The 10,237-nt window shown below is 35.0% G+C and overlaps 1 non-coding gene across 1 annotated transcript; it reads left to right on the forward strand.

The window, feature by feature from the left end:
• Positions 1 to 2,031: 2,031 nt before the first annotated feature.
• LOC122128110 lies at positions 2,032 to 2,138 on the forward strand. Its single transcript, XR_006151362.1, has one exon. It is a non-coding gene; the product is annotated as a U6 spliceosomal RNA (small nuclear RNA).
• Positions 2,139 to 10,237: the final 8,099 nt, after the last annotated feature.

The following is a 10,237-nucleotide window of genomic DNA, read 5'->3' on the forward strand; positions in this document are numbered from 1 at the left end:
GCATAACAGACAAACAAGAGGTGTATGAGAATATTCATACTGCTATCTTTAGACTCTATGTGTACATTTGAAGGTATTTGATATATGATAACAAATCAACATGAAATATAAAGTTATTTTGATAAAAATAAAAATAACTCAGAAGAAATTATAAATGCAAAAACAATCTTCACTGAAGCAAACTCTCAGAGATATTTATGACTTTGAAAAGGATAAAGTGGCTGAAGTTAGTATAAATTTAGAAGTACAATTCACAAAAATATAAAAATATATTTATATCTCTCATTATATTACCCAAAGCAGAAAGCAAATGTTGTTTAGATGATTTTTTAAAACACAGTTTCTGGGAAGGTGGCTCAGTGGTAGCGTGCTTGTCTTGCATGCATCAGCCCCAGGGTTTGATTCCTCAGCACCATATAAGCAAAAAAAGATGGAAGTGGTGCAGTGGTTCAAGTGGTAGCGCTAGCCTTGAGCTGAGGGACAACACCCAGGCCCCAGAGTTCATGCCCCATGACCAACAAAATCAAAATAAAGAACAAACCACAGTCTATCACTGTTTTGGCCTTAACTCTGTAATACCGCTGCTTCAGCCTAGGGATAAAATTTTAGGTGTGGACATTTATCAAAACTTCTGACTCAGACTCTATTTGATAATTTTTTAAATAAATATTTTGATCTTAATTTTCCTCTTTGTAAATTAACATGCACCTATAAAAATTGGTTTGACCATCCAAGTAACCTTCTCAAAGTACCTCCTAATGATGATTTACAAAAAGTTGTACTTGGGCTGGGAAGGTGGCTCAGCGGTAGAGCACTTGCCTTGCATGCATAAGGGACTGGGTTAGATTCCTCAGCACCACATAAGGAAAAAGAAAAAAGCCGGAAGTGGTGCTGTGGCTCAAATGGTAGAGCGCTAGCCTTGAGCTGAAGAGCTGAGGGACAGCGCCCAGGCCCCACGACCGGACCCCCCCAAAAAAGTTGTACTATATTTCAACAAGTAAAACAATGCTACAAATAAAGAAAACAATAATTAAATGTTAATAATTAATAAAATAAAAAACAAAAATATTATCACTGTTTTCACTATTTGAAGTGTACTACATAGTAGATTTTACTATTTTCTCATAATCCTGTACATTTAACACTGACTGAGGTTGTGATGTTCAACAAGAGTTTTATAGAATATGAGTAGTCTTTAAAGCTATCCACTAAGATTACTATTTATGGCTCTTCTCATTATTTGTTTATGGCTTATATCATCATTTTTCCTCGTTAACTTATAAACTGAGGAAGCCCTAAAGTTTTAACAGCCTGTGTAGTTAACAAAGTGTTAACACTTCATTCTGCTTCTTTACACAAAAACTTTGCAACTTCTCATTAATAAAGTTTCTCGAAACTCTGAAATGTACATACTTAGTAGTATATGTCTGCTACCATAAATCTTAAATACTTTATGGAAAAGTTTTATACCTGCCAAACAGTCCTAATTTTGGCATATGTAAACAAATTCCCAAAATTAAATATATTTAAAACATTAAAACTTTTAACAAACCTTAACACTTGGTGCAGTGTTCATTATGACAGGTGCCTTGTATAGAATAATTGAATCCCCCTCCTACACATTTCTTGAGCAACAAATATCTGGAATTATTTTGTTTTTGACATGTCAATCTTGACTTTATTCTTAAATTTGTGCTTATGTAAGAAATATATGGTTCTAAAATTTCATGACAATTCTTTTGAACTTACTTTTTGTTGAATTGTCTAGTTTAATAAAATCCAACTGCACTTTTTTTGGGGGGGGGTCCATTCGTGGGGCCTGAACTCTGGGCCTGGGCGCTGTCCCTCAGCTCTTCAACTCAAGGCTAGCATTCTACCACTTGAGCCACAGCGCCACTTGCAGCTTTTTTCTTTTTGCTTATGTGGTGCTGAGGAATCGAACCCAGGGCCTCATGCATGCAAGGCAAGCGCTCTACCACTGAGCTACCTTCTCAGCCCCCACAATTGCACTTTTGATATAAAAAATATTCTGTGCTCAATTCAGCTACACATACACTAACATTGAAACAATACAGAGAAGAGTACCATGGCACTTGTGCAAGGACGATATGCAAATTCGTGGTGTGTTCCATATTTTTACAACAACAGATGCTGGAGGGGATGTGGCCACAAGGGAACCATACAACATTCTTGGTGGGAGTGTAAACTTGTTCAACCACTTTGGAAAGCATTATGGAGGTTCCTCAAAAGATTCCACATAAAGCTCCCCTTTGACCCAGCAGTCCCACTTTTGGGGATTTACTAAATGATCACAAACAAGACCATACTAAAACTACCAGCACAACTATGTTTATTGCAGCATTATTTACCATAGCTAAGATATGGAACCAACCAGCTGTCCCCACTACATGAATGGATCAAGAAAATGTGATGTATATACACAAGGGAATTCTATGCCTCCATCAGAAAGAATGACATTGCCCCATTTGTTAGGAAATGGAAAGACTTGGAAAAAAATTTATTAAGTGAAGTAAGCCAAGCCCAAAGAAACAGGTCCCATGGTTTCCCTTATTTTCAATAACGAATATATGTCTGGGGTAAGCAGACAAGGTCAAAAGCTATGTGCATATGAACAGAAATGATAATGTTAAGGGAATTGAACCCCACGATAGGGAAACAAGTATTTTTTTGTTTCTTGCTATTGTTACTAACATACTTATAATGTGCGATGTGAATTTTCGTTTCTTTGTATATTCCTTCCCCACGCTATAACCCTTGTTTTCTCTGTATTTGAAGTTGGTGCATCTGCCTCTTGTATGTACGCTTCTCTAATTTGGGGAGGGGAAGGGAAAAAATGTGTGCACGTGAACACATGTGCATGCATGTGTGTTGGCATGCTCAGAGTTTGAAATCAGGGCTTAAAGGTCTTACTAGGCCTTTCTTCTCTAGGTTGGTGAGGTACTATATGAGCTACATTTTCTTTCCTGGGTCTTTGCTAGTTCATAAAAATTTTGAAAAATAATTTCATGAATTTTTTTTTTTGGCCCTGATTGACTTCCAATGGTTATCCACAGATCCCAGTCTCCTGAGTAGCTATCCCGAGTAGATAGGATTACAGGTGTGACTAGCCAATACAAGGCTTTCAGCATAATTTTAAAAGTAGAAGAAAATTTACTTCATGGGGGCCTGTTTAATTATCTCCTACTTTTAAAACATTTTGGATTGATTAAATGTGAATGTATTTCATTTTTGGATTCTTAAAAGATAGTAAGTGATGATATTTAAAAGTTTTGGTACTTTTTAAAAAAGGAAACTGGAACTGTGGGACAGAAGAAATTTGTCTCTCTTTGGACGTCAATTTAGAAGCTCAGCTCTGTGCATGATAACCCAATGTCACCAACACAGTCTGTGTTGAAGACAAAATGTGATAGAAAACAATCACCATGGGCAATATTTGCTATGCTATAATTTCTTGGACAATATGAATATTGAATTGAGAGTGTAAGAGAATGGGAAGAATTTACCTACCTTTTGTGTATTGCTGAAAGACTTTTGGAAACTTTGACTCATTTCCTTCCTCACTGTGTGTCTTTGGGCCATGCACTTAGTGCCTTTAATTACAATTTTTCCCAACACTAAAATAGTAATAACATTAGCATTATAGCAAATGTTATCTTAAGAATTAAGAGAAATAAAACTTGTAAAATACTTAACATAAACTTCTATGCATGAGCTTTGAGTTTAGCCAGAAGTTTTTTTAAATACTAAATAGAATGTCATAAGTATTACAGAAACCATTACATGTAGTGAGCAATACTATCTATTAATCATGCTCTACTTCCAAGGAAGCCGGGTAGATAACTTCTCATGCTGTAAATCAAACTGGTTATCTTAAGTCTTGTTAGTGTAAAAATATAAGGGACATAATAATGAAGGAATGTTGTAGACTGAGATGAAGTCCAAAAGAAAATGTACAAAACTGATAAAACAAAAGTATCTGAGCAGTATATTGTGTTTTACATCATTTAAGTTACATCTCAAAGATAAGGCAGACCTAGAAGAATGAATTGTCTTTTTGATATTCTATCATAGGTCTTTTCTCATTCATGTAGAGGCATCATCAGATTTGAGGAACTAAGTTTTTGGTTTGCTTCCTTCCATTTAAGTTACATCATTTAAGTTACACCACAAAGATAAAGAAGACCTAGAAGAATGAATTGTCTTTTTGATATTCTGTCATAGGTCTTTCCTCATTCTTGTAGAGGCATCATCAGATGAGAGGAACTGTATTTTTTTTTGTTTGTTCCTTCCATTTATTCTTCAGTTTGAAATCTGAACTACATGAGACAGAAAGAAACCAAGGGAAATTAGTCACACAAGTTTTGGAAAGAAAAATCAACGTAAAATAAAATACATAGCCTTGTATAAGGTCTAACTAAATTGAGTTATATAGTCTCAAGCATTAACAGAAAATGATTTAAGCAATATCATGTTATTGAAAACTGAAAAATGTTAGGAGTTGCTTTATTTTTTCCTTTCTACTACCTTGAAATTATTGATTTTGTACAGAGAGATTAAAGATGAGATTAACAAGAAACGATTAAAAATTGTCAAAATTTCTGAATAGATATGTTTACCAAAAAGTTCTGAAAATCGCCAGTGAGTTTACAAAGTTGTGTTTAATACAACTTCTATGCTGGCTTAATGTTTTGTAAACAAAAGTCATTAGAGAAATGCAATTCAAAATTACTATGATACTACTTCATAACTATTATAACTCTTATCAAAAAAATCAAAGGAACCAGGTGTGGTGGTAAAGACTTGTAATTCGAAGCTTTTAGGAGGTTGGAGTAAAAGGATTTGGGTCTGAGGTCATCTTGGGTATTGCACACAGTAAAAACATGCCCTTTAAAAAAACTCAAAAGGTAATAAGGTTGGCTGGTGAGAGTGTGGAGAAAAGGAAATTTTCTACACTCTTGGTCAAAATACAGGTTAATACTCTCCTTGTAGAAAGTAGTATGCAGTTTTCTAAAGAAATCCAAAGTTGAAATATCACCTGACCCACCAATCATGTGATTATTTCTCTCTGGGTAACTCATAAATATATCTGTAGTTCATTGTTATTCACATTATTCACAACAACAGCCAAGATATAAATCGAAATTCAGTGTTCAACTACAGACTAATAAACAACTGTGGTTCATGCACAAATATATTTTTCTGTTTCATCCTTAAAATAGCAAGAGACTTCTCCCATTAGCCACAACTTATAATGACCTGAAAGATGTATTGTAAATGAGGAAAAATGTTGTCTTCTGATTTTTGTAAACACACACACACACACACACACACACACACACCAACCTCAAACATTAAGAGTGAAATTTTTTGAAAAGTAAAGCAAAGTGGAATTGCTGCGGCATTTAGGTCACAATGTAGAAGATAGTAGATATACAGGATGAACCGGTATAGAGTTGTAATGTACAGCATGAGGATACAGGGGACAACACTGGCCTTACATAGGAATGAAGCTAAATAAGTAGGAGTTGTTCTTCCTAGTAGGGGTTGCTCTTTTGGATGCTCTTCCTCCAGTAATGGATAAGATGAGCATAATTCTTTAAATATACCTGCCTGTTTGCAGAAATAATAACAAACAATATAGCAATAATGTTGTATGCTCAACATAGGACATGAGATTATCCTTGGTGTAAACTAATTATTACAAATAAGGGAAACCGTGGGACCTATGTTTCTTTAAGTCTGGCTTACTTCACTTAATATAATTTTTTCCAAGAACTTCCATTTCCTTACAAATGAGGTGGTATCGTTCTTTCTGATGAAAGCATAGTATTCTGTGTGTGTGTGTGTGTGTGTGTGTGTGTGTGTGTGTGTGTGTGTGTGTGTGTGTGTCATTTTCTTATCCATTCATCTATTGAGGGGCATCTGGATGGATTCCATATCTTAGCTATGGTAAATAATACTGTGATAAACATAATTTTGCTGGTAGCTTTAGTGTGGCCTTGCTTGTGGCCACCTGGTTAAATGCCCAGCAGTGGGATTACTGAGTAATAGGGGAGCATTATTGTGTACATCAAGGATAATCTTAGTAGATGAGCAGAATAGCCCTATAGCTATGTACATATGATCGTATAAGGTGATTCTAAGTGAAATGAACTCCAAGACATGTTCTTTGTTGTTGTTGTTTTTAATGTATTGTGTGATTTCTTTTTATCCTTTTGTGTTTTCCCCAACTATGGTGTATCCCCTGTAGTCACAGTATTTGATTTTGATACCCTGGTTATTGTAAATATGTTAATCTGAACTAGGGAAGGGAAAGGGAAAAATGGTGAGGCAAAGGATAAAGCGGGAACCTATGCAACAGTGATACACAGAAGACAATATGTTGGAAATAATCTGGAGGGGCTGTTGGGAGGGAAGAGGGAGAAAAATGGGGGAAGGGATAACAAATTAGAAAAGAAATGAATTCATTACCTTACTTATGTAAGTATAACCCCTCTGTACATTACCTTGACAGTAAAATTTAAATAAAAAGTAAAGTAAAGAAGCTATGGGAAGGGGAAACAAAGGAGGAGACAACAATGCTTAATAAGAAATGTATTCATTATTTTGCCCATGTAATTGTAACCCCTCTGTATGGTATTTTCACAATAAAAATACAATAAAATACATGAGAGCAGCAATACAGGATATGGGACTGGGGAAAATACTATACAAAGAGTAGAACAGCTGTGGAGAACAGTAATTTTACTTTAACATAGGAAGTAATTAACTAGCATACAGATTTTCAGCCTCATGTCAGTCACTAAAAAGGGAAAACAAAATACAAACCAGTAGAGATAAAATAGAAAACTAAACAATAAGGATGAAGAGATGGCTTGGACCAAAAATTACAAATGAGACAATTAGGAAACAAAAAGCTGGTAAGTTTAAAAAATATTACCCATAATTCTATTAATTGTTGTTTACATCACAATTTGTTAGAACTATAATTCAAATCACAGTTTAGTACTATATCATTTTAATAATAGGTTACTTATTATTGATTTCTTAATGTTTTATGTTTAATGTATAATTTTACTTTTAGCAGCTATAGAAAAGAAGAAAGTGAATCTAATTTTACTAATATATATCATGAATTGTAAAATTGAGAAGCAGAATTTAAACAAATAATATATTATTACTTTTTTAATTCTGTGAATTAATGTAATAATTCAAAGTGTATTCTACAATTATCAATCATCTTAACCCCATTGACTCTAGGCCAGGGGATTACAGGGGCCCAGAAAAGCTACTACCTTGAATAGTAATCCTAGACCTCTAAAACAAAACAAAACAAAACCAGAAACAAAACAAACAAAGAACACTGCAGTAAGCACAGCCAGTCAGGGCTGCTATCACAGCCTACATGAAGTCAGGCCAGAAACAGAAATTGAGAGTCATTTAGCTGATAACTAATATAATTTTTTGAGACAGACTCAAATGAGACTCCTGAGAGAGAGTCAGAAAGACTGATGAAAGGGACTAAAATTGATCTCACGAAGATTGGAAAGTAGAATTCCTTGTAGAACAAATAAATAATAGAAAGCCTGTGCATGTAAGAACAAGACAGCAGACCAAATTCAAGAATTGCACATTATCTTAGAGGTCAGCTTAATGAATTATCAATGGAAATCTTTGAAATCTTAAATATTTGAACACATGTGGGAGAAGGACAATTGCTGAAGAGAAAGAAAATATCATCACCCTGTTAGGATGTCCAATATCACCTTAGGAATTGATAAAGCACAGATTTGTAATAAAAAGAATACAATTATTCCAAGTGAGAGGTTCATTTGTTTTGATGTAACAGTTCTTGATTTAGGTGCTAGCAATTAACATACAATTGATCCAGTCCCACAGCTGAGTTGATATTGACTGCAGTATTCCTACATAAAGGGAAAGAGAAAATTTACAAATGTCTGGTGAAATGAGTTGAGGATGAAGTGTTCTAATAGTGATATCTGAGGTTTAGACACAGGTAAAGAGGTGGACTTTCTTTTCTAAAATCCCCCCATTTTTAGCCTAGTGCCAGTGGCTCACAACTGTAATCCTAGCTACTCAGGAAGCTGAGGTCTGAGGACTACAGTTCAAAGCCCCCAGACAGGAAAGTCCCAGAGACTCTAATCTCCATTTAACCACAGGAAAACCAGAAGTTGCACTGTGGCTCAAGAGGTAGAGAACTCACCTTGAGTTGAAGAACTCAGGGACAGTGCCCAAGCTCAGACTTCAAGCCCCTCAACCAACAACAAAAAAAAAATCTCCCTTTTCTTGGACTGCCTACATCTTTTCCTAACATTCAACAAAGAAGCCATTTTATCACCCACAACATTTAAGTTCTATCCTAGCTACTGCAAATAGAATGATCTGGTTTCTTATGTCAAAAGTTCATATTTTTAAAAACAAATACCAGAAGTGGTAACTTTTTTTCCAGTCCTTGAACACTGGGCCTGGGCCCTGAACATGGTTATGCTGATAGCTTTCATGTGAGCTTGCTTGTTATTTATTGAATTACTGCTGATGAGGGGAATTACTGGGTCTTAAGGGAGATCTATATTTAGTCTTTTCAGGAAACTCCGTACTGCATTCCACGGTGGATGAACAAGTTTAATTTCCCACCAACAGTGTAATAGAGTTCCCAATTGACTACATCCATGTCAGCATTTGCTATTTTGCTATTGTTAGTTTTCTTGATAATGGCCATTCTTACTGGGACGAGGTAGAATCAGTCTTGTTTACTTGTAGATTTGTGGGCACTTTCTAGCTAACATAAATGAATGAATCCATGAAACCTATATTGCTCTGAGTCTGCATTCTGTTCTCTTTGCTCTTAGTATAATTTTACCAAGCCTTTCATTTTCCTTAAGACTGGTGAAAAGTCATCATTTCTGATGGGTGAGTAGAATTCCACTGTGTGTGTGTGTGTGTGTGAGATCATGATAGGCCCATGAATTCATTTCTAAGCCTTCTGTTTCACCTATAATTTAGTAATTCCATATTAAATTTGGATTGCTTTCTCTATTGCATTGAAGAATATATTTGGAATTTTGATGAGTATTGCATTGTCAATTTTTGGGGGGCCGCATTGCAGTTTCATCATGTAAATTCTTCCAACCAGGAGCATTAAAAGATTTTCCATTTCCTTGAGTCTACTTAATTTCCCTTTTTAGAGTTTTGATGTTTTCACAGTAGAGGTGCTTCACATTTTACTTAAATTAATTAATTCCTAGTTTTGCTGTTGTTGTTTTGTTTAGTTTAGATTTGATTTGGTTTTAAAGCTAATACATATGAGGTTGTTTTTTGGATTTCAGCATGGATCTTCCCATTGTTGGTAACACAGAAAAACTACTAATTCTTGTGGTTTTTATACCCTGCTACATTGCTGAAGGTTAGCATCACCTTTAGTAACTTGAAGGAGGAAGCTATAGGGTCCTTTAAATACAGGATCATTTCATCTGTTAAAAGGGATAGTTTTACATCTTCCCTCTTTGGATCCCCTTTATGTTTTTCTCTTGCTTATTGCTCTTGCTAGAAAGTCCACTGCCTTATTGCAGAGTAGTAGAGAGAATGGACATCCTTGTCTCATTCCTGATTTTAATGTCTTCATGCTTCCACTGTTAGGTAAATGCTAATTATCTGTCATATATATACTCTGTATTATATTGAGGAATGTTCCATGCATTCCTAGCTTCTCAGACAATCATAAAGGGGTATTGGAGCTTGTTAAAAGCTATTACTTCATCCATATAGACGATCATGTGTTTCTTGTCCCTGCTTCTGCTGATGATTTGTACTATGATTATTGACAAGAATATTGAATCCAATTGTATCCTAGGATGAATCCTATTTGATCATACAATATTATTTTTTGTTAGTTGCTGAAATTAGTTGGTGAGAATTTTATTAAGAAGTTCTGCATCATCGCTTATCAAAGAGTTGGGTTCATAGTTCTCTTTCTTTAGTGAGTCCCTATGTGATTTAGAGAAGAGTCTAATTCTAGCTTCATAGAATGTGTTTGATAATTCCATTTCCCTTTCTATTCCATTGAAAAGTTATAACTGTGAATTGTAAGTTCTATGCAGGCCTTAATTTCATGGTAAATTCATCGAGTTGTAGATTTTTCTGGAATGGGAAGTGGTTTATTGACATTTCCTTTTCATTTCTTCTTATGTGTTACTTC

Source organism: Dipodomys spectabilis, unplaced genomic scaffold, assembly GCF_019054845.1.
Source record: "Dipodomys spectabilis isolate Male_0828 unplaced genomic scaffold, ASM1905484v1 ptg000010l, whole genome shotgun sequence".
Lineage (NCBI taxonomy): Eukaryota > Metazoa > Chordata > Mammalia > Rodentia > Heteromyidae > Dipodomys > Dipodomys spectabilis.